At 39.6% G+C, this 24,475-nt stretch overlaps 1 long non-coding RNA gene across 2 annotated transcripts in view; it reads left to right on the plus strand.

The window, feature by feature from the left end:
• The first annotated feature begins 499 nt into the window (after positions 1 to 499).
• The window catches only part of LOC114675787 (uncharacterized), a 51,378-nt gene continuing 27,402 nt past the window's right edge, over positions 500 to 24,475 (plus strand). The window contains exons 1-4 of one of the 2 annotated variants that reach the window (XR_013397799.1): positions 500 to 719; positions 1,517 to 1,657; positions 6,209 to 6,274; positions 15,665 to 15,743. This is a non-coding gene — a long non-coding RNA (uncharacterized LOC114675787). Of the gene's footprint in view, positions 720 to 1,466; positions 1,658 to 6,208; positions 6,275 to 15,664; positions 15,744 to 24,475 lie in introns of those variants that run through there. The other variant, XR_013397798.1, reaches the window with a different exon arrangement.

Genomic DNA, 24,475 nt, shown 5'->3' on the forward strand with positions numbered 1-24,475 from the left:
TTTTTTTTTTCCTCCAAGATGGATTCTTGCTCTGTTACCTGGGCTAGACTGCAGTGGCGCGATCTTGGCTCACTACAACCTCCGCCTCCTGGGTTTAAGCGATTCTCCTGCTTCAGCCTCCCAAGTAGCTGGGACTACAGGAGCACCACTCCCGGCTAATTTTTGTATGTTTAGCAGAGACGGGGGTTTCACCATCTTGGCCAGGCTGGTCTTAAACTTGACCTCGTGATCCACCGGCCTCGGCCTCCCAAAGTGCTGGGATTACAGGCATGAGTCACCATGCCCAGCCCCTTCCCCACTTCTAAGCTGGGCACACACCAGCAGAACACACAGAAGCAAAAGAGCCTGGAACGGGCTGACTCCAGCTTAGCAGGCTTTATATACCAAGGTTCCTGGACTACATGTTCTGATTGGATGAGAGCAAGCCTTAGGCTAACCAATCAGAACATGATAGGAAAGCCCAATCAGAATAAGCCTAGAGGTTTTCTTTCATCCAATCAGAACATTGGTGGCAACAACAGAGACTGAAGTGCAGCCGGAGCAGTAAGATGGCGGACTAGCAGCTGGCTCGGTACGGTGCTATAGCGGGAGGAGAAGGTGGTTTCCGCTGACGCAAGCTGGAGGCCGGAGCCTGTGGCACAGCGGCTCGCCTCGCTGAGGCTGGTGGCTGCAACAGAGACGGCACAGCTGCTGGAGTGGTAGAAAGGCGGCCACGGTAGGTGCGTATCCTCAACTGTACTGCCCACTGCGTGGGGGCGCTATTCCGGGCATCACTGCCTGCAGCTGGGAGGGGGTTGGGGTGCTATCCAGGGCTGTGGTGCTCGGGGACGGAGGGCGGGTTGGGGCGCTGTTCTAGGCGTCATTTCTTCCGGTATGGGGGCGGTTTGGGGTCGCTATTGGGTGCTCGAGGTGAGGACGGGTTGGGGGCGCTATCGGTGGTTACACTTCCTGGGAGTGTGGGGGTGTTCGGGACACTATCGAGGGCTACACTGCTGGTGGTGGCAAAGGTGGCCGCCACAGCGGTGGCCTCCAAGGAAGGAGCCAGGCTCCAGAATCTAGAGGGAGACCTCCTACTGCTCGTGGATTTAGCCCGGTGGGGGCACAGCGTTTCCATGGGAATCATGAGCATGGCAGGGCCCCGACACCCGTCATGGTTCCCGGGTCTGCGTCCTCTTGCTCTGTGTTGAGACAACCTGGGATCCCTGGACACGGAGTAGCAGGCGTCATGGGGGGACAGGGCCCTGTGGGTGGAGGCGTTAGGAACGGAAACTGGCACTCGGATTGGGCGGGGGGCGCGGGGAGGGGCGGACAGGGCAGGCGGGGTGGTGGTGGCTGGGTGTGAGTTTTGCTGTTCTTGCTCGCCGAGGAGCCGCAGCCCCGGTGGGCCCAACGGCTCCTGTGGATGGGGAGCAGGCCACTGTGGAGTCTCCAGTTAACTGAAACCTGTCACTGCCACCCAGTGGCCACTATGACGAGGTTAGGCTCTAACGTTACCACTCCCTGCATCATGTTCTAGGCTTTTCTGACTTTGTTGGCTCAGCTGCTCCGTGCCAGAAGGAGGAACAACCTGCCACACGCTGGAAAGTGAAGGCTGGAGCCTGGAGCCTGGGACGTGGCGGCTGGCTTCGCTGCGGTGGCTGGTGCTTTGGAGGAGTAGGTAGGAGGGCCGCCGTCTGTGGCCAGGTTGGGGGGCAGGGCTGTGGCTGTGGCCAGGTGGTAAGAGCCTTGTAGGGAGCGCCAGTGCATCGAGGGCGACAGCAGCGGTGGTTGTATTGGCATTGGCCCTAGTGGTGGCAGCAGCCGCAAGTCTGGGGTCCTGGGAAGTGGGAGTAGGAGCGCTGCGGAGCCACCTGGCCTGGCATGGGTAGGAAGCTGTGGGTGCTGTGCCGTGGGCCTCGGTGGTAGCAGTGGAGGTGCCGTCAGGGCAAGGAGGAGTCCTCCCCCTTCTTCTGTAGAATCTGGAGGGTCCCTTCCTTCTGCTGGCACCTGAGCCAGACGTGAATGGAGCATTATCTCAGTCTTAACAAAATTTAGGGGGTGATTGTGTATCTTTTTGCTTGTTTTTTGTTGTTGTTGTTGTAAAAAAGTCTTGAACTTTTTCAGTTTTCATGAATCAAGGAGGGGAAAAAAGGTATCATAATAGGCCTTCTGGTTCTCTCACCTGTTCTTTTTCCTTTCTTCCAGTCTGTTTTATTCTCATCATCATCATCTCGTTCCTCTTTACTTGCTTATGCTGCTGGTTCTATTTCTTGTTTCTATTCTTGTTTCTCCTTCACCTCCTCCTGCTTTTGTTTGCTTTTTCCCAAACCAAAACTGAGTTAAAAATAAACTACTTGTCAGTGTGTTGTACTTTAAAAATAATTGGTCCATTACTATGTCTTAGAGATTTATATAATTATTTAGTTACTTGAATAGCTATGCTTTCCTGTTCCTGTTAACGCATTGTAGGTAGTTATACAAGTAATTAAAAAAAAAAATGAAGCATCAAATAAAATACTGGTAGGAAACAGCCATTTCATACCTCTTTTATATTAGTCTGGAGATATGCAAGAGGCATGGGGTAATAAGTTCCAATTTAGGAGGTCATTAAGTAAACTATATTCCCTTCATGTTATTTCTCTGCCACTGTTTTCAAGATTATTATCTGCATGAGCAAACCTGGTTTGTCACCACATCTTTACAATAGGAAAAGGAAGGGGAGATCATGTGAATAATGTTTTAAGGCCAGGATTCACAACCAAAAGCAAGGCTTTATTAACTTTTGCCTTTAAGAACCTGCAGTACTGAGCCCTCTTTCCTAGTATTACAACCTTTAGTATGAACCCTTTTTTCAGTGATTGCTCTAGAAGTTTATGCATTTTATTGAATACTTTAAAGAAACAAATGTATATTGTATCATTTTTCAAGCCCACAGAGATGGATTAAGGCTTATAATTTTGACACTTTTAAAATTATTTTTAAGGTTATGGCATGTAAAATACTGTTGCTATATGTAAGAATATGCATAAGTACCACCAGATAGCTTATTTTGAAGAGACAGTGTCTAAATTTTTGTCCAGAGTAGATTGGTTGCAGTTTCTTAGGTGTGTTTCTCAGTACATTGCCTCAGTGTTTTAAAGCATGTAGAAATTTGGATTGTTTACTCTCATATGGTCGTTTGTTTATAGGTTGTTTAATATTTCTAGGGACTAAAGACATCACAGCCTCCTTTAAGATTCAGTACTATTAATAAGATTTGTTATATATAGGGTTAGAATCCAACAAACTCAAGAGGAAAATTGTTAAATTATATAGCTGTAGAGCAGGACATAAAACCTAGGTTCTAAGCTCTAAGGGAGCTACCAAACAAGTGCGTCAGTGACTGAGCATAGCATAGAGTGGGCAGAATTACAGGATGGTTAAGAGAGTGAGCTGTGCAGCCTAACTCTATGTAAACATGACTTTTTTTTTTTTTTTTTTTTTAAAACAGATTCTCACTCTGTCGCCCAAGCTGGAGTGCAGTGGTACAATCTGGGCTTACTGCAACCTCCGCCTTTCAGGTTGAAGGGATTCTTTTGCCTCAGCCTTCCGAGTAGCTGAGACTACATAAGTGCATGCCACTACACCTAGCTAATTTTTGTATTTTTTGGTAGAGATGGGGTATCACTCTGTTGGCCAGGTCTGTCTCGAACTCCAGACCTCAAGTGATCTGCCTGTCTTGGCCTCCCAAAGTGCTGGAATTGCAGGCATAAGTCACTGCCTCTAGCCTGGGGAGGGAGGGTTACTGTTGAAGTATTATCTTTGTATCCTAAAACATGCCCTTTTGAAAGCGATGACGTTGATAAAAATCTTCTACTGAAGTCTTTGCAAGGTATCATCTTTTTACCTCCATTTTCCTACGTAGTGTTTGTATTTAATGTTTTCTTGTATTCCACAGACTGTGTTTTAGTATTTATAACTATAGTATTATGTATTACTTTTCTACATTGAAAAGGAAAAATTGTATTGACCTTGTCTTAACATATAAATGAACTTGACAAGCAAACATTTTTCAAATCAGTTTTCCCTTTCACTAATCTCAAAGTGGGTACAAGACACACTTTCCCATTTAAGGTAAAGGTACACGTTTATACCTTATCTCAGAATAGTCAGAAGTCGGGTTCTTATTGTGTGGTTAGTAATGCAAATATTAGTAAGTTCATGTACTTAGTATTTAGAAGAATTCTGAAATAGCACTTGTTAATTTGTAACTTTTATGCATTTATTACTTTTTTGTAATTTTTTATAGTGTTCCCAAACTTGACACTCATAGGCTATTAGTAGTAAGTTTTACTTCTCTCTCTTCTGGCCTTGAGTACATAAGATGTATTTTCCTTATGTTTAGCATATAATATAAATTTAATTGTTCAGATTTTAAACAAAAAGGACCTATAGAATTATTGCTTACATTGACACCGGCCCAGTTGTCCCATGGATAGGGTTTTGTTTGGATCAACGTAAGAGTTGACCCTGCTGTTAAACCTTGAAACTTGTATCTGTTTTATCTGAGTTCTCTCCTCAAAAAAAGACCTTCAGTAAGTATCAAATAACTGAAAAATATCAGATCTCAGCACCAGCTGCCTCCTGCCCCTCTCTAATTTCTGTTCTCTTACACATTATTACATTTCTTTCCTGACCCTAGTTTTAGTCAGTCAGGGAGATAAATTTGAGACTGAGCCCCTATCTCCTGGGCTGCAGCACCAGGTTAAAGCTTTCTTGCTTGGTAATACTTGTCACCTCAATGACTAGTTACTGTCTGGTGAGCAGCAGGACCTGGACCAAACCCTTGGTGTTCAGGTAGTAACATGAACAACGATCTTAACTGTCATTCTTTACTGAAATTTTACTTTTTAATTACCGGCCTCTTCTTTATTATCTATCATTCCTTTGACCTCATATCTCATTTTTCTTTGACTTTACAGTCAAAGAACTTAATGCTTCCTAAATCCAAATATTAAAGTTAAAAAAAGAGAAAGGAAATGTGTGCAGAGAAAGTGTGTTTTAGAAGTTAATTAAAGATGGATTCACAGATGTTTGTAGATTTACCTAGAGTTTTGAATTCAGGTGAGTTTTCACAATATGCAGTAAGTTGAAAAGAATCCCAAGATAATTGTGACATAATAAAGCTAGGTATTGAAAACCAAAAAGATTTCACCTCAGTATGGCACTTTTAATTCAAGAACAGTAACCACCAAATGAGTTTTTCAGACTAATCATTACTCTTTAAAAATTAAGAGAAAATGTATGTATAACTTTTATTTTAGTTTTAGTACAGCTTCTGACTTTATTTATCAATAGATAGGACAAAATAGATGAGCATCTGCTTCCCTTCCCCCTAAGCAATGTATTCTTCCGAAATGTAATACATTTTTATTTATACTTGAAGGCAGTGTTTTTCAATCTTTTCCATGTTAGTAGCTCAGATCTTTAAGGACAGTGGATGTATACTAGGGGCAACCTGTGGTCTTAATCCTTACTGGAGCTCTGATAATCTTAGATTCTTTCTTTCCTATTTGTGAATAAACTTCTGCTCCAGTAGGATAAACCTGTTTACCATGTGACTGCCTAACTGATCTGTTGCTTTATGTCCCAGTTTTTAGAAGCAAGCAGATTATATTACCCGGATTAAAATGTTTTCTTGATACTGAAGATAGGATCTTAAATTTTTACTTATGAGTTACTTTAAGTACAACTTTGATTAAATTATGGGGATCGAGTTTCCATAGCTTTCACCATAGTGAAAATGGAAAGCAGGAAGCATTCTACAGCAAACCCTGAACTTATTTATAGAAAGTTAATTAAGTGTCTGAGCAAAGCAAGCATTCACACTTCGGGGTGTGTGTGTGTGTGTGTATGTGTGAGTGAGACAGATGAGCATGGTACTTGAAGCATAATTGTGCTTCTTCAGGTTGCAATATCCAGTAATTTTATCATACAGTTACAGTAACTAATGTTAAATCCACAAACCTACTTTGGTCTACTCTGTATTTGTATTCTAAAATAATATTTTTTAGCTTCCAAATAGAAGTGTTATAATTTTTTCTGAATTAGAAAGTATTTTTTCCATTGAGTTAAAAAATCATTTTTCATGTTTATTATATCTTAAAAATGATTGCATTGTTATCTAGATTCTCTTTTGTCTTTCACTGTGAGTTTTTATTGGTTTATTATATGTTTATTTTCTTTTTAGGAAGCCATCATTCTTCAGAAGGCAATGACGGAACAGTACCAGCAGCAACTGAAGGACCAGCAGAAGGTTAAAAGAGATTTTATGTGTTACTGTATTTGTTGTATTTTTATTTTTTATTTTTTTCCTCGAAATGGAGTCTTGTTCCATCACCAGGCTGGAGTGCAGTGGCATGATCTCAGCTCACTGCAACCTCCGACTCCCTGGTTCAAGGGATTCTTCTGCCTCAGCCTCCTGAGTAGCTGGGATTACAGGCACGCACCACCACACCCAGCTAATTTTTGTATTTTTAGTAGAGACAGGGTTTCACCGTGTTGGCCAGGATGGTCTCGATCTCCTGACCTTGTGATTTCGCCTGCCTTGGCCTCACAAAGTGCTGGGATTACAGGCGTGAGCCACCATGCCTGGCCTGTTGTATGTCTATTCTCTTTTACAGATTATATTATTCTTAAAACACCTGTCTTGGAAATAAAAGATGATTCTTTTTGGTATGCTTTCCTAGGCAACAAGTTGTTTTAAGTTATAAGAGTTAATATACCTCTTTACTATATTGATCAATAAAGCCTATGAGGATGAAAACTAAGTGGTAACTGAAGGTCTTCATGATGCAAATACTATTTTTCTGATCATAGTTTTTATTATAAATTGTAACTTCCTAAGTATGTATGCTTCATTACTTGTTGATGTCTAAATCTGGCCTAGTAGTCAGTGCACATGGTAACAGATGGTAACGCTAGGTGACAACCTTTAATAATAGAAAAATAGAACATTCTCTTTAATGCAGATTTATTGACATTTTTAGGTATAACAGTTTCCTGCTGACAGCTTTTCAAGTGCTTGTCCATCTTCTCTGTAATACTGGGGCTTTAGTTAAGGGATACTCGAGTGTTGTCAGTAAATTAGTTTATGTACATAGATGTGTTTTTACAGTTCCTCTTCCTGCATTCAGTGTTTAGCTTTTCAGTTATGCTTCCAATTAAGTGTATTTAATTATTTAATCTCTGAAAGTAGAATTAATTCAACTAAATTAAAGGGGCAAATTTTTAATAAGCATTTAATTCGTATGCTGTTTACAGAAAAACTATCTGGGTTTTAAAAAGTTGCTTTAGATTTGCCATCTTAGTACGTCCTTATGTGGTGTACTGTTTTGGTGTTTTATTTTTAGTTTTTGATAAAATATACATAATACAAAATAACACTTAACCATTTTTAAGGGCACACAGGTCCCTGGTGTTTTAAGCACATCCGCATTGTTAGCCATCACCACTCTCCATCTCCAGAGCTTTGTCATCATTCTAAACTGCAGCTCTGTACCCCATAAGCAATAGCTCCCCATTGAACCCTCCTCCTGGCCCCTGGCAATTACTATTCTATTTTCTGTTTATGAATTTGTTTATTCTAAATACCTTATATAAGTGGACTTGTACAATATTTGTCCTTTTGTGTCTGGCTTATTTCACTTAGCATAATGCTGTCAAGGCTCGTAACACTATCAGAATTTCCTTTTTTAAGAAAAAAATTTTATTTGTAGAAGTGAGGTCTTGCCGTGTTGCCCAGGCTGGTCTCAAAATTCTGTGCTTAAGCGACCAGCCCGCCTTGACCTCCCAAAGTGCTAGGATTACAGGTGTAAGCTGCTGAACCTGGTGAGTTTTTTTTTTTTAAATGCCTGAATAATATTCTGCGTATGTGTATATTACATATTCTTTATCTATTCACCTACTGATGGGCATAGGGCTGGTTCTACCTTTTGGCCACTGTGAATAATGCTGCTATTAAACGGGTGTACAAATACCTGTTTGAGTCCCTGCTCTTAGTTCTTTTGGGTATAGAGCTTAAAGGGTGTTGCTGGATCATGTAATTCTATGCTTAATATGTTAACTACCAAACCGTTTTCCACAGTGGGCTGTAACATTTTACATTCCAAAAAGCAATCCATAAAGGTTCCAATTTATCTCTATTATTGTTAACAGTTAATATTTTCTGTTTATGTATTGCATTTTTATAGTGTTTGAAATTCATCTGAGGGTTTTCCTGATACCAAAATATTAGAAAATGTTTTTTAAAAAAATGCCTTGTTGTAAAGACTTTTACATGTTACTTGATGCCCTGTGATCTATTTTCTCAGTAAGAAGAGGAACTTCTCTTCACCCAGCCTCATTCCACTGCACCCACTCTTTTCTGTGTTGGGTTATGCGGGGGAGAAAGGGAGCTTTGTACCACTGTCCTGTGTTGTGGTAGCCCATCACTGAGTTGTAAAGCACCTTGCCTCCTCTTTTACTTGGGAGAAATGCATTGATGCTAGGTGCCATATGGATTTATTTTTGGAGTGATATTTTTCTAACTTTATGGAATTAATACTAGATAGAAAGTTAGCAGATGGATTCTGTATCTGATGAGAGTTTTGGGTAACTTGAATACCTAGTTTCTGAGCCTTATTTTTCCTCTGATGCAAGACCACTGTAAATTAGCCAGCCGGTGAAAAACTCTTACCGCTCTGGATATGGGTTTAGGACCCTGGATTTCTACTACTCATTTTTTTACTACTTGCGCAGGGATCATGGCCCAAGTTGCAGTGTCCCCCCTGCCTGTTGAAGATGAGTTCTCAGAGAGCAGGATGGCTGTGACATTCCTGATGTCAGCTCTCGAGTCCATGATGAGACTTTTTGTTCTAACATTCCATATTTGAGTAGGACTGGGCTGTAGATAAGGTTGATTTGTTTTTTGTAGAACATAATTTTATGTTTTTTTTTTTTAATAATGAGTAGTTCTTTCTCTTGAATAGTAGCTGTGGTCAAACACTTCCAACCAAATGTGCATGTGGAGATTCTACACCAGTTTTCGGACAATCTGGATACCAACTGGGTATCCCCCAATTGCATTCTGACACTACCTGGAGTTAGTGCCGACCCTTCGGGATAGAGGCTCAGTCCCACAAGACTACCTTCACTTCACATGCCAATTGCAAGTCCTAGGTTGTTAGATGTACTTTTGACCAATCAGTTAGAAACCAGGATCTCATGGCCCCCTTCTTCGGTTGAATCATTTGCTAGAACAGCTTGCAGAACTCAGAAAAACAGGTTATTTTCTTTTTTTTCTGAGATACAGGGTCTTACTGTGTTGCCAGGCTGCAATTCAGCCGTGTGATCAAAGCTCATTGTAGCCTTGAACTCCTGGACTCGTGATCCTCCTGCCCCAGCCTCCCAATGAGAGTACAGGCCTGCACCACCATATCTGGCTATGTTCTTTTATGTTTTGTAGAGATGGCGTCTTGTTATGTTGCCCAGGCTGGTCCCAAATTTCTGGGCTCACATGATCCTCCCATCTCAACCTCCCAAAGTGCTAGGATTATGGGCGTGAGCCACTGGATCTCACCAATTTACTTTCTATTACTGGTTCATTGTAAAGGATATATTTCAGAAACAGCCAATGAAAGAGATGTACACATGCTGGGCTTCTGCCTGTATTCTCAGCACTTTGGGAGACCGAAGCAGGAGCATCGCTTAAGCTCAAGAGTTTAAGACCAGGCTGGGCAACACTGAAACCCCATCTCTACAAATTTTTTTTTTCTAAAATAGCCTGGTGCGGTGACATGTGCCTACACTTGTAGTTACTCAGGAGGTTGAGGTGAAAGGATGGCTTGAACTAGGGAGGCATACTGGTTGCAGTGATCCACGATTGTGCCACTCTAACCTGGGAGACAGAGCCAGACCCTGTCTCAAAAAAAAAAAAAAAAAAAAAAAAGGGAAATAGATGCACAGGGCAGGGTATGTGGGAAGGGGCACAGAGCTTCCATGCCCTCTATTGGGCATGTTACCTCTTAGTATCCCCTTTGTGTTCAGCAACCCAGACATTCTCCAAACCCTGTTGTTTAGGGTGTTTATGAAGGCCTCATTATGCAGGCATGATTGATGAAATCAGTTGACTGTTGCTGATTAAGTCAATCTTCAGCCACTGTTTCTTTCTGGAGCTCAGTAGGTGAGGCTGACAGTTCCAAGCCTCTAATCACATGGTTTGCTCTTCTGGCAACCAGCCCTCCTCCTGAAGCTGTCTAGGAGCTTTCAGTCACCCAGTCATCTCAGTAACATCATCAAATGCATTCTTACTATGGTGGAGATCCCAAAGGTCTTAGAGGTTCTTGTGTTAGAAACCTGGGACTAAGACCAAATATTGAAACAGAAGATGCTCCTATCACCTTTATCACCGAGAAGTTTATGAGAACTTTAGAAGCTCTGTGCCGGGATAAGGGCAGAAACCAAATGTGTATTTCTTTTCTTTTTCTTTTTGGACAGAGTGTCTCTCTCTCACCCATACTGGAGTGTAATGATGCAGTCATATCTATCTGCAGCCTCAACCACCTGGGCTCAAACAATTCTTCCGCCTCAGCCTTTGAAGTATTTGGGACTACAGGTGCACACCATCCTTGCTCAGCTAATTTTTGTATTTTTTTGTAGAGATGGGATCTTGTTACGTTGCCAAGGCTGGTCTCGACCTCCTGGGCTAAAGCGACCCTTTCACCTCAGCCTCTCAAGTAGCTGAAAATACGGATGCATACCACCATGCCCAGCTAATTTTTTCTTTTCTTATTTCTTTTTGGTTTTGTTGTTTAGTTGGGGATCTTGCTATGTTTCCCAGGTTGGTCTTGAACTCCTGGCCTCAAGCCTTTCCCCGCTTTGACCTCCTAAACTGTTGGAATTATGGGTGTGAGCCACGACTACTGTGTCTAGCAGTTACAAGGGTTTTTATAAGAGAAAGAGGGAGGTAAGAGAGTCAGAATTGGAGGAGATGTGATGATGGAAGCAGAGGTCAGAGAAGGAGATTTGAATATGCTTCGCTTCTGGCTTTGAAGATGCAGTTAGGGGCCATGAGCCAATTGAATGGGGGTGGCTTTTAGAAGCTGGGAAAGGCAAGGGAACACATCCTCTCTGGAGCCTCCAGAAGGAATGCAGTCCTGCTGACACCTTGGCTTTAGCCTTAATTGACCTATTTTGGACTTCTGGCTCCCAGAACTGTTAGGTGGTAGATTTGTGGTGTATTAAGGCACTCAATGTAGGGCAGTTTGTAACAGCTGCAAGAAGAAATGAACATGAACCCAGGGGTGGTGGCCCACACCTATAATTCCAGGTATTTAGGAAGCTGAGGCAGGAGGATTGCTTTGGCCCAGGAGTTCAAGACAAGCCTGGGTAGCATAGTGATGCCGTATATATATTTTTTAAAAATTAGCAGGTGTGGTGGCATGCACCTGTAGTCTTAGCTATTAGAGAGGCTGAGGCAGGACGATTGCTTCACCTATGAGTTCGAGGTCTCAGTTGTGATCATGCCATGGCACACCAGCCTGAGTGACACAGCGAGATTTTGTGGGAACAAAAAAAAGGAGTGAGCATGGCAGGAATGGGTACAGATGGCAATATTAAATAGAGTGGCCAGGGTCGCCCTAAGTGAAAATTGAGCAAAGACTTGAAGTGGGGGAAGCAGCTGGCCAAGGTGCTGAGGTAGGAACATTGTAGGCAGAAACAACAGGATAAAGTTGCTAGAAGGGAACTCCGTGATGTGTCTGAAGCTCAGGAAAGAGACCAGTGGGGCCGGGTGGGGGGAGTGGAAGGGGAAGAGAAGTAGGGGAGGAGGCCAGGGAGTTGTTGGGCTTAGATCAGTAAAGATTGTGTAAGCCCTGGGAGGCTATTGCTGGGGCTTTGACTTTTACTCTGACTGGGATGGGAACTGCGGGAGGTTCTGAGCAGAGAGGCAACGTGATCTTTCTTCTGATTTAAAAACATCCCTTGGCTGCTGAGTTGAGAAAGATTGTGGGGAGATTTGGGTAGAAACAGGAGTCCTGAATGTGGCAACATCCAGGCAGGAGATAACGTGTTTCTGACCAGGGTCATGGCAATGGTGAGAGATGGTTGAATTTTTTTTTTTTTTTTTTTTTGAGACAGAGTCTCTTTCTGTTGCCCAGGCTGGAGTACAGTGGCGTGATCTCAGCTTACTGCAACCTATGCCTCCCAGGTTCAAGCGATTCTCCCGCCTCAGCCTCCCAAGTAGCTGGGAGTACAGACGCCTGCTAGCCCACCTGGCTAATTTTTGCATTTTTAGTAGAGATGGGGTTTCACCATATTGATCAGGCTGGTCTTGAATTCCTGACCTTGTGATCCGCCCGCCTCAGCCTCTGAAAGTGCTGGGATTATAGGTGTGAGCCACCGCGCCCGGTCCTGAGAGATGGTTGATTCTTGTTGAAATACTAAGTAATAATAATAAGAATAATAAAAAACAGTACTGGCTTTCGCAATTATATGAAGTAAGGGATGATAGATTAAAGAAACCTCAAGTCAGGCCGGTGCAGTGGCTTATGCCTGTAGTGTCAGCACTTTGGGAGGCAGAGATAGGAGAATTGTTTTAAGTCCGGGAGTTTGAGACCACCCTTGGCAACATAGCAAGATTTCTCTACACAAATAAAAATTAATAACATGTAATTATCCAGGCATGGTGGTGTGTGTCTGTAGAATCAGTTACTGCAGTTGTCGAGGTGGGCAGATCTCTTGAGGGTGGGAGTTTTGAAACCAGCTTGGGCAACATAGCAAGGTCTCTCTCTCCACCAAAAAAAAAAAAAAAAAAAAAATAGCTGGGAGTTGTGATGCTCACTTGTAGTCCTAGCTATGGTGAGACTGAGGCAGGAGGATCCCCTGAGACTAGGTGATCAAGGCTGCAGTTAGCTATGAGTGCAGGACTGCATTCCAGCCAGAGTGACAGAGTGAAACTCTGTCTCAAAATGCAAAGTAAAAAATCTAAAGTCGGACCAGTTCCTTTTTGACTATGCAGCCTTTTCAACCCCATAGCTGCGTGACTGGGTTTGTGTTGCTGGAGATGAGGAGACCTGTGCACAGTTGTTGCCTGTCTAATCAGTTTATTTTTAAATATATTAGTGAAATTTATTTCATACTTTATGTCCTCATATTGTGTGGTTTTTTGAATTCTCCTTTGAATAGCTTGTAACTAACTATTCAAACATCTTATTGATTCCATAATTCTTTTCTAACTCGCTTCTTAAAAATCAGAATTGATACTAGACTACCTACTCAGTTTTTATTAATGAGGAGATGGAGTTGTTTGCACACTTTACCTAAGATTAGTGTCATATTAGCCAAATCAAATCAATACTTGAGCAAATGCAAAATTAGAGCTTCTTCAGCATGGAACTCTCTCATGATTCTTGAAGATGCCATTTCCTTTTTTAGTCTTTAGTAAAGAGCTGCTATCATTTCAGACCCCTTACTATTTAGGCACTTAGGAATTTTTCACTGGAATTCATGTAAAGAAAGACCATGGGCGTTTCTAATGAATTTAACATTCATCATTTAACTTCATGACTCATCCCTAGGGCTGTAGTTTTACTAATGAATTTTTCAGATACTACTCAGCTAGCAACTGAGCCTAACCAGGAACACACCCTCAACCATTTAGTGGTCTTTTTTTTTTTTCCTTCTTTATTCCTCCTGAAAGTCGATTACTCTCAGAAGGTGGTGAAAACTTGCATGTCTTTTGTTTTTTTTCCTAGAGACAAGCTCTTGCTCTCTCACTCAGGCTGCAGTGCAGTGGCTTGATCATGCCTCACTGCAGCTGGAAACCCTTGGGCTCAAACAATCCCCCAACCTCAGCCTCCCAAATAGCTGGGACTACAGACGTTTGCCCCTATGCCCAGCTAATTTCTTTGTTTTTTATTGTTGAGATGGGATCTTGCTATGCTGCCGAGGATGGTGTCAAACTCCTGGCCTCAAGTGATCTCTCTGCCTCAGCTTCCCAAAGTGCTGGAACTGTATACAGGCCTGAGCCACCTGTGTTCAACCCCCATTTTCTTTTTTTTTTTTTTTTTTTGAGATGGAGTCTAGCTCAGTTGCCCAGGCTGGTGTGCAGTGGTGCCATCTCGGCTCACTGCAACCTCCACCTCCCTGTTTTAAGCAATTCCCCTGCCTGTTAATATGAAGGCCGCCATGGCTGATGCCAACCAGTTCTGTCCCTGTATGTCCAAGCACCAGACTTCCTTACTGACCCTTTGCAATTTCAGACCCTCCATCAGCCTCCTGTATCCTGCTGGAGATTTTGGAGCGTCTCAGCATCTCTGGGGCTGCTCGCATGCATCAGGGAGGGAAAGGCAACAAAGCCCACACAGACCCTTGCAAGCATCTCAGGATCTCCCAGTGGGATCCTCTTTTCCCCAGCTCATTCCTTAAAATTCTGCTGACTCCCCTACTTCTTCCTCCAGCTCAGCTCTTACCTGGAGTTGCCCCAAAGGTGACCACAGGGGAATTTTCACAAGGGACTTCCCCAGACTGTTCTGAGATAAAGGGGGTTAGGATTACAAAGAAGTAAACTCTAAACCCTGGTATCATGATCCCAAAGCATTTCTTAAGGGATGTACCCACAGTGGGCGCTGCAGCTCATCTTATTGGGAGAAAAGGAGACCACGGATGCTTTTTCTAGATATGTCTGCAGTGAGGGGTCTGGTTATGCAGTTTATAGTAGAGCTTAAGGAATCTGTTCCAGGACCAGGGATACTTTCTTTTTAAGTGTTTCGAATTACAACCTAAACACAACACCTTTACTGATGTCTGAATGGTCAGGGCCCTGGCTTGGGTTCAGGTCTGCAGGGGAAAGCATGCAGGTGTCCAGGCCACGGAATAACAGAGCAGTCAAGTGTCTGTGTATTCTTGGTCAGAACATACGGAAAATGTGAAGAAACTGCGGAATCCTACTCTATCCTTTCTAGTAAGAATTGATATTAGGAAGTACAAGTCATTTGATTATGTTTTTCTTTTTAAAAAATTGTTTTGTGCAATTTGATTTTCTGTACATATATATTGATTTAAAGGAGTGAGAGACTTTCTAATTTCTAAAAAAATACACTTGGAAATTTGAGGGGATTACATTGAATCTGTAAATCAATTTATAGGGTATTGTTATCCGAAGAATATTAAGTATTTTTAAAATTATTGTAGGTATACATAAGTATGGGTTACATGGGATGTTTTGATACAGGCATACAGTGCATAATAATCACTCACATCCTGGAGGGTAGGGTATCCATCCCCTCAAACATGTGTCCTTTGTCTTAGAAACAGACCATCCTTGAACATAAGATGACTTCCAGTTATTTTTCAGTTTATCTTTGATTTCTTTCAGCATTACAAATTGTGTAAAATTCCTGTACCTCTCTTAAATTTTTTCTCTTAATGTTTTTTATTGATACCATTATAAATGGAATTGTTTATTTTATTTTTAATTGTTGGTTGCTTTTATATAAACCATAATCTACTTTGGCATGCCAGTTTTCTGTCTTGTAACATGGATAAATTTGTGTATTAATTCTACTCATATTTTAGTGAATCCCTTTTTTTACAGAAAATTATTTCATTTGCAATAATGACAGTTCTATTTTTATTTTAAATCTGGACAATTTTTTTTCTGTTGTAGAATTTCCCTGGCTAATACCTCCAGTACACTGCTGAGTAGAGTGGTTAAAGTGGAAATTCTTGCCTTCTCAAACTTTCAGGTAAAGAAGCACAAGTCTGTCACCGTTAAGTATGACGTTAGTTATAGGTTTTTCATAGATACCTCTTAGTGGGTCTCAAAATCTTATTCTATCAGTAGTTTGCTGGGGGTTTTGTCAGGAATGGATGCTTGATTTTTGTAACTTTCTCTGTGCCTATTTACAGAATCATTTTTTGTTCTTTACTAGTATTGGGCATTATCTTGATTGAATTTTAGATATTAAGTCACAACTGCATTTGCAAAACAATCACATTTGGTCTTGGTGTATATTCACATTTTATGTGCCTGGATTTAGCTTGCCTATGTTTTCTGAGGATGTATGTGTCTATATGAATATGGCATATTTGCCCACAGTCCTTCTATTATACTTGTGTCTGGCCTTAGTATTACAGTAATACTGGGCTCTAGAATTAATTGGAAAGTGTTTCCTCTTCTTCATTTTTTGGAAGTATTTTCTGCTGAAGAATTAGCATGAATTATTTATTGAATATTGGTAGAATGTTTTACATAGGTTATTTTGCCCTGGACTTTTCTTTGTGAAAGTATTTTAAATTAATATTTCTGCTTTACTTGAGTGACAATTCATAATACATAAATGTATATTTTATATTATACTTTTCAGTTTACTTTTATAATTTGTACATCCAAGATATTGATTTCTCGACTGGGTGCAGTGGCTCACACCTGTAATCCCAGCACTTTGGGAGGCTGAGGCGGGTGGATCACAAGGTCAGGAGATCGGGACCATCTTGGCTAACACGGTGAAACCCTGCCTCTACTAAAAATACAAAACATTAGCCAGGTGCAGTGGCAGGCACCTGTAGTCCCAGCTACAGGTGAGGTTGGGAGGCTGAGGCTGGAGAATGGCCTGAACCTGGAATGTGGAGATTGCAGTGAGCCCAGATCGCGCCACTGCACTCCAGCCTGTGTGACAGAGCGAGACTGTCTCAAAAAAAAAAAAAAAAAAAAAAAAAAAAATTATTTTCTAATTTGTAATATTCTATGAGTAATAGATTTTCTAGGCTGTTAACATGAAAAAATCAGAAATAATATAGAGTGAGGCTTCAGCCCAATCAATGAATGACCCAAAGTCTATTGTAGAATGGATCATTGAAATACAATTTTATCCTTAATGTTTACATTTATTGTGGAGGAAAATAAGGTAGTGATTCTAAAGGAAATTAGTAAAAATACCATTTAACTTTGGATTTTCTCAAGAGGGCAGACAAAGTAGACTTTCTAATTTTTATTGATAATTATATAAGACATAAACACAGTTTTTAATTAGAACAAACAATATGCCATTTGAAGAATAATATGAAGATGATAGTTTGATTAATAATTTTGATTAGTATTTGCTTACTATATACAAATATGTTGGGCAAGATTGTAAGCCATTAAACACACACATATATATATAGACGTATATAATTGTTTGAAATAAGGAAACCACAGACTCATGACCAGTGAAAAACTGACATATTTTCAACCTTAGTAACTTTAAAACTATCATAAAAATTTACCATTTTGATTTATATTAACTAAATATACATAAAACTATGAAAGAACTTTATTAGAAAGTTTGACTAGTCATGGAGATCAATATGTTTCACAATTAAAAAGTAACCAAAGACACACATTATTATCAAATACCAAACCAAAGCATTTAAGAAAAGATTAAACTAAAAGATGCTATGGAATTTGTCACAGCAGAAATACAACAGAGCACACTTCTAGGCACTGTGATACCTTAATAGATACTATCAATTAATGTGTAAACACAGGCCAGTGTGCTCATCATTATATGAAAAAAATTTAGAACTGGTAAACTAGGGAAGTTTGCAGGATACTGTATCAATGTAAAGAAAATCAGTTGCATTTTTTTACTCCAACAACAAATACCTGGGAAAAATCAAGAAGACAGTTACATTTACCATAACATCAAAAAGAATAAAGTATTAGGTTGGTAATGGCAAAAACCACAATTATATTTGCACCAACCTAATACTTAGGAATAAATATAATAAAGAATGTAAAAGATTTGTGCAACACAAACTGTAAAATATTAATGGAGGCAATTATCGAAAAGACACATTTAAAAATACTTAGTGTTCATGGATCAGAAAAATTAATACTAAAACATTCATACTACTCAAATTGGTGTATTATTTAAAGCAGTCTCTATCCGAATTCCAATAGCATTTTCAACAAAAATCTAAAAAAATCTACAGTTTGTGTGGAATTATAAAAGACTCCAAACAATTTTAAGCAAGAGGGACAAAGCTAGAAGCATTACACTGCCTGATTTCAAGCTATATAGCAAAGCTGTAGTCATCAAAACTGCAAAATATTGGCATAAACACAAACAAATAGACCACTGGAACAGAATAGGGAGCTCAGCTATATGTATCCATCTGTATACAGTCAATGAATTTTCAACAAAGGCATACAGATACACAATGGAAAAAGAATAAACTCTTCAATAAATGGTGTCGGGAAAATGAGATATCCACATACAAAAACAAATTGCACCCAACCTTTACAGCATACATAAAATTAATTTAAAATATATTAAAGATGTAGACATTGGACTTGAAACCAAAAATCTTCTAGAAGACAACACTGAGGAAAATTCTTTGGCATTGGTCCTAGCAGTAAATTTTTGTATTTGATGCCAAAAGCACAGGAAAAAAGTGGGACTACATCAAACTAAAAAGTCTACTGCATGGTGAAAGACAGTCAGTGTCATTAAAAGGCTATTTACAGAATTGGAGGAAAATACTTGTACGCCAAATATCAGATAAAGGATTAGTATTCAAAATCTGCAAGAAACTCATGAAACTTAACCCCCCAAAATAAAAGTAACAATAAAAAGTGACACTTTTTTTAAAAAGCAGCCAAAAACTAAATGTTATTCTTTTAAAGAAGCCATTAGTAATTATGAGAAAAATGCAAATCAAAACCACAATGAGATCTCATTCAAACAAATATTAAGGTGATATTTATCAAAAATTCAAAAGAAAGCAAATGTTGTCAAGAATGTAGAGAAAAGGGACCTTTGTACACTATCACTGGGAATGTAAATGGTAAAGCCATTATAGAAAACAGCATGGAGGTTCATCAAATAATAAAAAATAAAACCGTCATATGATTCATCAATTTCACATCTAAGTAAATATCCAAGGAACGTAAAATTGCTATATTGAAGAGATATCTTCACTCCTATGTTTATTGAAGCGTTATTAACAATAGATAAGATATGAAGACAACCTAAATGTCCATTAACACAGAAGTTAAACAGAATATTACATAGTTGAGCATGGTGGCTCAAACCTGTAATCTCAGTGCTTTGGGATGCTGAGGGAGTAGGATTACTTGAGGCCAGAAGTTCAAGATCAACTTGGGTAACATAGCAAGACCATGTCCTTACAAATTAGCTAGGCATGGTGGTGTACCCCTGTGGTCCTTGCTACTTCGGAGGCTGAGATGGGAGAATAATTTGAACCCAGAATTCAGAGGTTACTGTGAGCTATAATGACGCCACTGCACTCCAGCCTGTTGTTGTATCTTAACAACAACCAAAAGGAAATTTAACATATATGTATGTGCATGTGTGCACATGTGTGTATGTGTGTGTCACAGTTCAGTCCTTGAAAAAAAACTTGCCATTTGCAACCACATGGATCATCTTGAGGTCATTAGGCTAAGTGAAATAAGTCAGACACAGAAAGAAGAACACTGCATTATCTCAATTATATGTGGAGTCTGAAAAAGGGTTTGAATTATAGTTACAGACACTAGAATGCTAGTGACCAAGGGCTGTGTCTTGGGGGAATCAGATACTGGTCAAATGGTACAAACCTGTTTTATAATATGAATAAGGACTGAGGACCTTATTCATGGAGGCTATAGTTAATGTATAAGTAAATTTCATTAATAAAGAAGATCTCAAGTATTTACATGTAAATTTTATTTTAAACCCATTAAAATAAGTTATAGATTAAATGTAAACTCCAAATTGACATATTATTTCCAGTCAGGGATGTTCTAATGAACAAGCATAGTATAAAAGCTAAAATTGGATATTTAGCTAAAGTGTCTTTCATAAATAAGAGTAAATTAAATTTTTTCAGAAGTAAAAACTTTGAGAGATTTGATTGCCGATAGAAAATTGTTAAGAGTATACTTCGAGAGAAACATTTTCTGCTACCAAGATAAAATGAAAATAAAAGTGTAATAGACTTGACATGGAAATGTCGACCCATGGTAGACATTGAACTAAAGAAATTACGTGGTTTTTGGATGCATCCGTTTTGAAATCAGATAAATATTAATAAAAGTGTGATTCCATGCATTTTATTAAGTAAGGTAAAAAGAATTCCAAGGCTACTTGAACAACTTATAGGATAAGACTAGTATTTAGAAATGTTTTCCATTGCTAACTTGTTAAAACTTTATAGCACTTTGCATATTTTGGAGAATGTCAGCTATCCTTTTATCAGCTAATTTGTACCAGTGGAGCAACAGTGGCATAGACATTGCCCACCAGGTTCCGCACACTCAGGATGACTGGGTTATATGTCCACAGTAGGGTTGAAGAGGATGATATGATGAGGTCCTCTCAGAACACAAAGTAGCTCACTAACAGCAGGATGGTCTGAATGGCCCTTTTCTTTGGGAAGGCTCTTGGAGAGATGCTGGTGCTGTGAAGGTGCTGGGATTGCCTCGGATGCTGGGACAAAAGGATCACCATGTGTGTGATTGAATGCAGTGTAATTTCTATAATGAAGACATCCCCGGATAATGTCAGAGTGAAAAAAGGACTTCATTAGAGAAAGTGAACAGTATTTGCTGACCTTAAGTAGACTGGTATGCATCACGTTAGAAGAAGCCACAATGAAGAATATTACGTTACTACCGAAAGACAAATTGACCAAAAAAAAAAAAAAAAGAAAAGACAGTGATAATGTTATTTGTGAATTTCTTTACAAAATAACATTTGTTTAAGCCTTGCCAACCAGCAGTTGCTGGGGCTGATGATTCTGGCTTGGTGTACACTCGGGAGACAGGTGTTAGAGATACATAGGCCCATCCTCACTCTGCTAATGTAGAACAAGGACTTAGATTTGAACTCATTCCCTAAGTGCAGTGATTCAAGCATATCTGGAGACCAAGCATCCACTACAGTGAGGAACATGAATGAAGGCCAAGTGATAGCTGATCAGGTCATGGTACTTAGATTTGTGATCCTGAAGGAATGTGAAGATGTTGAAGAAAAGAAGGTGTTGGGTGAAAGTTCAATGGAAGCTTGGGGGAAAAACAAGGCATTTTTAAGCATAACAGAAGCAGAAAGTATGTTAGTCTTAATAACAAAGAAACATATTTTGTATATCTGGGAAAAACTGTAGATCTCTCATTATCAATGTTCTTTAGTGTTCCAAATGATCACCATCCTTATTTTAATTTTACCCACTTCGTGGTTAACTCTGATTATCTCATATACATTCTGGATAATGCAGCCTCCTCACTCGTTTCCACATCAAATAATATACATATAAAACATCAACACATCCACAGTCATGCTGCATAGAGTGTACAATTCTGAAACTTTTGTTGTACCATCTGGGTTTCAAACATTTTAATGTCAAAGCTCATTTTTCTGTGTAGCTTCTGCCTAGTGGATTGTATATTCTCAGAACTTGTCAACAAAATATAACTCCCAATAATCCAGCCTTCAAAATTACTACAACACAATGTCACATTTCCTAATGTGTCCCTGTGGGCTCCGTATGGGTGATTTGTGGTGTTCTTTGTATATGTTCCTTAGTGGATTTTAGTTTTCAGAATTGAACTAGATCAAAATTACTTTGGGAGTCAGAAAAATCTTACTTCTTTTAGAGAAACATAGGAGAACTGCTCTGTCCTCCAGAGGATACATCTGTGACACAGAACATGAGATACAGGGAGGAAAATGTAGGTTGCTTATTACCTCTGCTCCCATCAATTTGTCCAGGTACATTTATTGAGAACAGAAGGATATGTTCATTCCAACCACTGTGAGTGTTGTTGTGTCTTTTAGTGAGTCTGTGCCTCTGTGTTCTTAGAAGATGCCTCACATTTCCCACGCCCTTAGGTTTGACAGGAAGGCTAGAGAGAATGGGAGTTGCCTATGTCCCTTCACTCACATGAAGGGCTCAAGTGGTCTGAAATTGAATATTTCTCTTCTTCCCAACTGAATACTACAGCAGTTTGGTGATGGGTATTTCCCTTACCTCAGGTCATATAAACTCTGACAAAACCCCAGGAGGTTAGGCTTTGCTAAAACAGTTTAATGATGGCAGAGCTTGGTAAGAACAGAATGCTCTGAGTGGCTTTTAGTAGGGTACATTTCCCTTCCCTATGCCAGAAAGATAAGATTTTTCTGTTACTCCTGTGAGAATCTGGTAAGGCTTCTGAAAATAAAACTCTCAAAAGTGAGGAGGAACTAAGACTGGCCTCCATGAAGATTTTCACTCTCAAACTTGTCCGCTCTCAGCTTCAGCAATTCCTCAATTACATTGTAGGTTTTCTACCATAGTACTAATCGCTACTGAAGTTTTTTCTTATGGGTTTCTCTTCTGGTGAGTTGTCATTATCTTTATTTGTATGTCTTTCTATACAATTTGGGGGCAGATGGTTAGTTTATGACCTCATTTTTTCCTTCTATAATTTTTTTTTGAGACGGAGTCTCACTCTATCACCCAGGCTGGCGTGCAGTGGCATGATCATGGCTCACTGCAACCTCCGCCTCCCAGCATGAGAAGCAATTCTCATGCTTCAGCCTCCCGAGTAGCTGGGATTACAGGTGCCTACCACCATGCCCAGCTAATTTTTGAATTTTTAGTAGAAACAGGGTTTCACCATGTTGGCCAGACAAGTGTCAAACACCCGGCCACAGGTGATCTGCCCACCTCAGTCTCCCAAATTGCTGGGATTACAGGCATGAGCCGCTGCGCCTGGCCTTTAATTTTGTTTTTAATGGACACAATACTTTTACGTATCGTTGGAGCATAATGTGAGCATTAGATACATGTTTACATATGTAATAAATTATGGGATTTATCATGTCTGATATCTCATTTTATTATTTCTTTGTGGTGAGAACATTCAAAATTCTCTTTTCTAGCCATTTGAAATATTTAATACAAAATTGTTCACCATAGTCACTCTACTGTGCACTTGAATATATTCCTCCTACTTAACTGTAACTTATTGCCCATTGACCATTTTCTCCTCGTTTTGCACTCTTACACACCCTAATTTCTAGTAACCACCATTCTACTCTCTACTTCGATGATACCAACTTTATTAGATTCTGTATATTAGTGACAATGTGAAGTATTTATTTTTTTATGCCTGGTGTGTTTCACTTAATGTTCTCCAGGTTCATCGTGTTGCTGCAAAGGACAGAAGTTTATCTTTTTGAATGACTGAATACTATTTCATTGTGTGTGTGTGTGCACGTGTATATATATATGTGTGTATATATACACACGTGTGTGTGTGTATATATATGTATATATCACATTTGTAAAATCCTTGTATCTATTGAAGAACATCAGATTATTCCATGTCTTTGCTATGGTAAATAGTACTGCAATGGACATAAGTATGCATGTGTCTTTACAGTCGAATGATTTCTATTTTTGGGGTGTATACCAAAAAATTGGATTGCTGGGTCAAATGGAAGTTTGGTTTTAAATTCTTTGAGAAATCTTCAGACTGCTTTCAGCAGTGGTTGGAAAAATTTACATTCCCACTGGCAGTGTATAAGGTTTTTCTATTCACCACCCACCACCATCTATTATTCTTTGCCTTTTTAATATGGCTGTTGTGACTGATGTGAGATGGTCTCTCGTGACTTCGATTTGCATTTTTTTAATAACTGATATTGAGTATTTTTATATGCTTGTTGGATGCATGTGTGTCTTTTGGGAAGTGTATGTTAATGTTCTTTTTTCATTTTTAAGCAAGGTTGTTTTTTGCTTGTTGAGTTACGTTCCTTTATCGATTGTAGCTATTAAACCTTTGCTGGATAAGTAAGTTTTTTCTCTCATTCTGTAGGTTGTGTGTTTACTGTTTGTAGTTTTTCTTGCTGTACAGAAGCTCTTTAGCTTAATTAGGTCTCACTTGTCAATTTTGTGATGGTTGGGTTTCAATTGCTTTTAGAGTCTTTGTCATGAATTCTTTGCCAGGGCCAATGTACAGCATGATATTTCCTAGATTTTCTTGCAGAGTTTTTTACACTTTTAAATATTACATTTAAGTCTTTAATCCATCTTGAGTTAATTTTTGTATATGGTATAATGAAGTGGTCCAGCTTCAATCATCTGCATATGACTAGCCAGTTATCCCAGCACTATTTATTGAATAAGGAGTCCTTTCCTTATTGTTTGTTATTGCTGGCTTTGTGAAAGATCAGATGGTTTTAGTTGTGTGGCTTTATTTCTGGGTTCTCTAGCCTGTTCCATTGGTCTGTATGTCTATTTTTGTACCAGTATCCATGCTCTTTTAGGTATTGTAGCCTTATAGTATAGTTTGAAATGGAGTAATATGATCACTCCAGCTTTGTTCTTTTGCATAGAAAGCTTTGAATATTCAGCCTCTTTTTTGTTTGTTTCAAATAAGATTTTTCGTTTTTAAAAAATTCTGTTAAAAGTGTCGTTGGTAGTTTGATAGGAATAACATTGAATT

This window comes from Macaca mulatta, chromosome 9 (assembly GCF_049350105.2).
Source record: "Macaca mulatta isolate MMU2019108-1 chromosome 9, T2T-MMU8v2.0, whole genome shotgun sequence".
NCBI lineage: Eukaryota > Metazoa > Chordata > Mammalia > Primates > Cercopithecidae > Macaca > Macaca mulatta.